Source organism: Lipotes vexillifer, unplaced genomic scaffold (assembly GCF_000442215.2).
Source record: "Lipotes vexillifer unplaced genomic scaffold, Lipotes_vexillifer_v1.1 scaffold184, whole genome shotgun sequence".
NCBI lineage: Eukaryota > Metazoa > Chordata > Mammalia > Artiodactyla > Lipotidae > Lipotes > Lipotes vexillifer.
In genome coordinates, this window is record NW_006783561.1 from 2,722,822 (window position 1) to 2,730,477 (window position 7,656).

The following is a 7,656-nucleotide window of genomic DNA, read 5'->3' on the forward strand; positions in this document are numbered from 1 at the left end:
GGTGAAGAGCGGGGAGTGAGATATGTCTAATTAGCTGTGGTACGGCATGCCTTGCCACAAGACGGCACTCATAGTTCCTCTTTTTCTGAGTTTCTATCAATAAACATTTTGCAAAATTTTTATTGTCATAGAACAAAGAGAATATCTTATGTTTCAAAACTTACATATAACCTTCTGTTTCATGTTCTATCATTTTTCCACAGCTTATCATTGTTTTTCCCTTTAGAATATGAAGACATAATAAATGCTAGAATTGAGTGGAGGTGGGGGAGGCGTTAGAACCTGGAGGAAGGAACAAATGTAATGCTATAGCAGATACTCAGTACAAAGCCAAGGACTGGCCATCAAACGAAGACTGACGAGCTTCAAGAAAACTAATACAGATAGAAATGGAAGCCAGATTGCTTAGTGTTGAGGACCGATAACGTGCTGAGAAAGTAGAGGCTATGTGTTTAGCACATCTGCTGGGAAACACAGGATGGAAGACAGGTGGACTTTTTCCTTATAGGTAATTACTTCCCAAATCAGAGTTTGTTTGCCTTATTCATAAGTTTCAAATACTTGACCGAAATCCCTATTAAATAGCAGTTGACCTCATATAATAATATCTCTACAAAAAAATGCATTTGTGTTGCAGAGATACGTCTACTTAACTAAATAACCCCTTTGGTCCCCCAATATTATAGCACTTATTTCTTTTCAAAATGATTTCATATCTATTTGTCATACTATATTGCCCACAGAGTGAATGTTTGAATGGAGGCCTAGAGAGATCACAAGATTTGACTAACATTGCACAGAAACAGAACCATGGGCCAGTTTTCCGATGCCTAATTCTGTACCCCTTCCATTGAATTATTCTTCCTGTCACTCAATTTCTATTTCAAGTTTTCCACTTATCTAATTTTATTCTTCTGGCATGCATAAAATGAAAATGGCTCTTTGAAATTACCCTGTTTTGAACATTTCCCATGCTATACCAGATATGTAACAGTTAAAAATTACCTATCTTCAGAATAGTATGGGAAAATATGTTCATTATTATCTCTGATTTTTTACAAAACTGAGTATAACCTTGAGCTGAACTTTAAAGAAGAACTTATAAATTAATGTACCACTGAAGAGGTAAAATCCTGTGCCTGTTGGTTCAGGTGTATACTTTTGCTAGAATAAAGTCCTACCAAACAATCCAAAACAGTTTTCCTTTCAGCCAATAAACCAATCATTAGCTATTTGTTTTTATCTTTTTTTGATCATCAAAGTGAAAACATTATTTGTATCTAAATCTATTTGAACCCTTTAGACACAAAGAAGAGTGAAATGAAGACAACTTTAGCTTTGTTTCTACCATTCACCTCCCCCACCTCAAACATAAAAAAGGGTGGAGGGGCTTCTATAGCTAGTTCACCAATAATTCCATAAAAGCCAAACAAAAGAAAACTTCAAACTTGCTCTGTGGCTAGGCCTCCATGGAGGAACAGCCTTCTTATTGAGTTGGAAAGAATAAAGGGTATTTCTGAATTCACACGTGTCTGAAAACATCATGTCTGCAAAGAGTCCAATGAAGCCCAGCTCCTTACAAATTCCTACAAATAATGAAAAATGGGAAATGGTTTCTGCCACTTGGGGGTCAGAGTGGTGGTACTGCTCCAACCAACTGTACAAAGGAGACCTGTCATTTATAGATAGCTCCAAAGTCTTGCATTAGCAAGAACACAATGAAGACTGGCTCTTACCCAAAGAGTTTACTCAGAGAGACATTTAATATGGAGTAAATACAGCCTCAAAGAGAACAGCTTTGAAGAAGGGCTTTGAAAAGGTCGGAAGAAGATGAAATGAGGAATCTTGTTACTTAGTGCCTGTATTAAACAAATGCTTGCCTTAGCTCTTCTCCAGCACATCTCAAAATGTGGCCAAGTAATAATGACATGCTCACTTCACAGACAACAAAATAACGTGGAATGGGAAATTTTTCATTAGGATGGGCCCTCAAGCCACTGGGTTGTTCTCAAAGTGTGTGAATATTCTATTTCCATCAGCCTGGAGACTCTTCCTCTCTCAGGGGCATATCTACCGCTCCACGAACAGCCAAGGATAGTTTGGAAGTCAGATGTTCTCCCCTGTTACACCAGTTAAGTTTGGAAACCCTGTTTCCCCTAATCCTTATACCATGTCCTATCTCCTCAGGCCTTTGCTTTAGGAAGAAAGTAACCAATCACTGCTACCATTACAGCAGACAGCACTCTAGGTGTTAACTATTTTGGAGTCACAGGCACCTTCTATTGTAATACCACTGGATAGTGGTATTCAATAAAATTTTTAGTTATCCATAATATCACTCCCTACAACCGATTTTTTTCCTGCTGCTATTCATCTCTAGACTTTGTACATATAAATGCATTCATCCATTTGACAAATATTACCGAGCACCTGTTATGTGCCAGATATTGTTCTAGACAATGGGTTTATAGCAATTATTAAGACAGACAAGGTCCCTGCTTTCAGGGATCTATACTCTAAATAAGTAGGAAAGGAAGAGTAGGAGTGAGGAGGTGATAGGCAATAATAAACAAGATAAATTTGGATGGTGGTAAGTCCTATGAAGAAAAGAAATCAGGTTAATGTAATGGAGACTGGGTGGAAAACTATTTTGTTTGAGTAGTCAGAGACTGCTGCCCTGAGGTGAGGTGCTGAAGTGTCACACTGCTAAATCATGAAGAAGTTATATGTGAGGGATCTCAAGAATTGTAAAGTTTTTTATAACTCCTAAGTATTTTTGTGTGTTTTTCCTAAGATCAAGGGCAATTATGAATGTATAATTATCAAAATCAGGAAATTTTCATTAAAATAACCAATAATAATCAAAATCAGAAAATAACATTAACAAAAATTAGATAACAACATTATTATCAATTTATAGACCTAAATTTTGCTAATGGCCCCCCAAAAATGTCCTTTATAGAAATTTTATTCCAGCCCAGGATCACAGATTTCATTTAATTTTCACATCTCTTTAGTTTTCTTTAATCTGGAACTATTCCCCATCTTTTCTTTGTCTTTCACACATTGACATTTTTAAAACTACTGGCCATTTGTTTTGTAGTATTTAAGTTGGGTTTATCTGATGTTTCCTTGAGATTAGATTCATGTTATGCAGGTTATAAAAAGTTTGTCCTTTCAATGTAGAATATCAGTTGTTTCGTTGCTAATATGCAAGGCGGATGGGATGAAAAAATGTATCTTTTGCTAGGGAGAGATCAATGTATGTTTATCCTTCGGATGGCAGCAAAAATGTCAATTCTAAAAATAGAAGTATAATGTGGACAAATCCTATGAATTAGATGCAAATGCAGGAAGGCTTTCCTTACTTGTTCAAAACCCTGAATACAGAGCTTTAGGAAAATCTCAAGAGTCACTAAAAAATTAAGGAAGAATGAGATGGAAAACAGAATGTGAGTTATTAATAAGAACAAAGATACGTTTACAAACTTTAAACAAATAAAAATAACTGTGACTGAATATAAATCTATACAGTTTAAATAAAATAGACTAAATACTTAGGTAAATAAATAAGTGCTTTTACATAGGTAATGTGAAAAGGAATTGTTAAGCATTTATGAAATTGAAATTTGTGTAGACCACCCAGTGGCAATCACAAAGTCTCCACTGTAGTGTAGCTTTCCTTCAATTGTAGTGTAGTATAGTTTATTTTGCCACAAATACTAACTAAAAGCAAACAAACAAGAAAGGTGTGTTTGGGTAGTTTGTCACTAGGAATGATGGAGAAGGAAAAGACTGGAAAATCCAAAGTCTGTATAGAAAATATAAGGAATGAGAGTGGTAGAGACTGAGCAAGAAGTACTGTCACATGAATTTAGCTATTAGACCACTGCATCATAAGGGCCTTGAGGGCATGGGCTAGGATTGTTCTCTGGTTATAGTTCTCTTTATCAATGCCTATCTTAAAATATGGTATCCAGAAATTAAATTAAAACTCTGTATATGACCTAGCACACACAACAGGACTGCTGCTTCCCTTTTTATTTCTACACCTCTATTCTAACAGTGCCTAAGTTACCATCGAACCTAATCTGTGAAATTTTAGAGATGAAGCAGAACCAAGACTGTCATTTAGTTCAGTTTCCTCAGTTTTCAAAAGAGAAGAATGAAGTGATTAAAGTTAACTGACTTGCCCAAAATTATCCAACAGTAATACTACTAGTGAGCAAACAGTTCAGGTTTGGAACCCCAGAAGACATCATGAAGAAGCCACTACCAAAATAACACCACCCAGGGAGCACAGGGAACAAAGCACTGGACTTGGAGTCAGAAAACTTGTATTTAAATCCCTGCCTCTTACTTTCTATGAAACCATGGGCAATCACTACAACTATCTGTAAAAATGGAATGATAAGACCTGCCACATAAAAATGTCACATATACTCAATGCAAAAAAGTGATTTGTAAAAAACATTAAATATTAAAGCTATTGAGATTTATTATTATAATGATCTCATTGCCACAATTTGGTTAAAAAGATGTAATGTTTTTCAAGTAAGTAGATGGTTATGGGGATATCCCTAATCCCCATGCTTCAGGAAAGATGTTGCATACATTTAAATCTGACTTTAAAGAATCTTAATTTTTAAACTTTTGATTATGGAAAATTTCAAACATATACAAAGTGAATAGAATATAACAAATCCCCATGTATCTTTCACACAGCATCAATATCTTTAAAATTCTGCCATTCTTTTTTTTTACTGTGGTAATATACACAAGACATAAAATTTACCATTTTAACCATTTTTAAGTGTACAGTTCAGTGGCAATAAGTACATTCACATGTTGTGTCTGCCATTCTTATGTCACCTATACCTGCACCTACTCCCCACCTATTCACTCCATGATGTGAGACTCTCACGTTTTAAATCAGACATCTAACACTTCAATTTCTGTCCAAATTCACATGCAATTTTTTTGCTCTAATCCTCAGTTCCCCTTCATGAGTATCATAACACCTCTCTCTCAAAATTGCTGTGAAGTTTAAAGGATGCACTGTACTATCACATAGCAGGCATTCAATAACTTTGTTCACTTGCCCACACCATTCATACGGTATGACTGATCCTAGTGATGCTGTACTGCTAACACAATGGACTCCATTTCACTGATGTGATAACTCTCAACTTTTATTTGGAATATTTTCTTGATATTTCTTCATTTTTCCCTTGTACCCTGTCTAGGTGGGATATATAAACCTAATTAAGTTTCCAATATGATAACTGTCTCTGTAGAAAAGTGATGAAGAAGTTCTTCACATCTTGGTGATAGTATTTAATTATAAGAGTAATAAAATAAGCTCCAGTAGCCTAAATGAGTTTCTCAACTCAGTGCAGTAAATTATTCAAGTGTATTGATGAGAAAATCAAAAACACCTTTGCTTTCCCTTTAATGACTGAGTCACTGTGGAAGACACAGGAAAGCGTTAACTCCCATTTTCTGGGTCACAGCTCTGACTAGGCTCTCTCATCTCTGACAGGTTCTTCTCAGCCTCACTTTATCTTTCTGCATACTAAATGGGGAGATATTCTAAGAACTACTCCTCAGCCTTGAGTTCTTTTACAAGCTCCAACAGATGACTCATTTACATGGCTTCAGTCTACAGCTCTATATGAGCAGCTCTAAAATGAACATCTCTGGCCCACAATTCTCTGACTCCAGGAATCTTCTGAAATCATCATCATCTCCCACTCCCCAAACTCTTTTTTCCCTCCCAGAAATCCTGTTTCTGTCAATGATACCATCACTCTCCTGGTCATCCTGTCTTAAACAAAAGCCTCATCCTTCACTGTTTTTTTTTTTTTTTTTTGGTATGTGCGGGCCTCTCACTGTTGTGGCCTCTCCCGTTGTGGAGAACAGGCTCCGGAAGTGCAGGCCCAGCGGCCATGGCTCACGGGCCCAGCCGCTCCGCAGCATGTGGGATCTTCCTGGACCAGGGCACGAACCCGCGTCCCCTGCATCAGCAGGCGGACTCTCAACCACTGCGCCACCAGGGAAGCCCATCCTTCCATTTTTTAAATCCCTATCTCCTATACCCAATTCAATTCCAAAGAAGAGTGAGTCTTCCTTAGAAATATCTTTTAGTTGCTCCACACTTTTCCCAACTCCACTAATTGGAAACATTACAACTTCACAGCCTAATTAATGCAATAGCTCATGTGGTCAATCATATATGATTTCTAGCATATAATGCTTAATCAAGAAATCAGAATTCTGAACTCTTCTAGAAATCAATCAAGCTTCAGCAACCCTTCAACTAACACTTAGGAGAGTTTAAAAAGACATAAATCCTTTTTCTGAGCCAGATAAGACAAAGTTCTCTTTATTGGTAAAGCATGTTATTTTATAACTAGGTCTGAATAATGCAAACATCTGATAATCTTCAGAGAAATCACACTAACAAAATCTGAGTGCAGTCTGGGCCCTCTTAAATACAGCTCACATTTCCCTAATTTTACAGTCTCTACATAAAAACCTATATTCCCATTATCACATTTAGAGAGCCCTTCAAAGGTGCCATAAAGTTCCAGTCTTGATAATCTCCAATTAGCGTCCTAGTTACATAGCTCTGAAGTTCCAGTTTACTAGCTTAACATGTAAGCTAGAGCTTATCTTAACTGAAAGCATTTACCCCTAATGACTGGTTTCCATTCCAAGCCCCCAGCTATACAAAACAGCTAACTTCCAGATTTTAGTTTTCTGCTTGTTTTTCTCAGGCAGTTTAGTACAGTCCAAACATCTACCTTCCCAGGTGGCTCCTCTATCAGAGAATACCCCAATTGACATTCACTCACTGGGGCTCTGGGGCTCAAAGTTTTTATAATATGCATGCATAGATACAATTACAAATACACATTATAGCCCCATTTGTTTAGTAAAATCTTAGACATAACCTTAGTGTCTATTCATAAGTGGGTAGGAGAGTGGGTGAGTATATAGATGTAACAAAATTACCATGAGTTGTTACTTGTTGAAATTGAGTGATAGTTTCATTATACAAGTCTCTCTGCTTTTTTGCATGTTTAAATTCTTTCCATAAAAATTTTTAAAATTAAGGTATAAACCTACTATGAATATAATGTAACACTAGAAACAATTAATTGGTTGATCTGTACTCACAGAAACAGAGCTATGATACACTAAGTGAAAAAGAACAAGTTAATAAACAATAAGTATACTATGGCTCCTTTTTAGGAGTTTGAAAGCTCTCTGTATGTTTATGAGTATATATATTTGCATATCCACAGGTAAAGGTCTGAAAAGAGACCCATCAAACTAACAGATAACCCTGGGAATTAGGAGGGATAAGACTGGATGATCATGTCTTACTCTATATACTGCAATAAGGTTTGAATTTTTACCAGCATCTGTAAATTTAAAAAATAAAATAATAATAGTAATAATAATATTAACAACTAAAATCTTTAGTACTACAGGGACCTAGAGGCTTATATTCTTGGGAGTATTAAATACTGAGGAATACTAGAGGTATACGTCTATACTTCAAAGCATGCAACATACTGAAGGTAAAATCCAATCCGTTTATCTGACCTACTCTCTCAAGGCACTGACTTTAATTAAATGCTTTCCCTA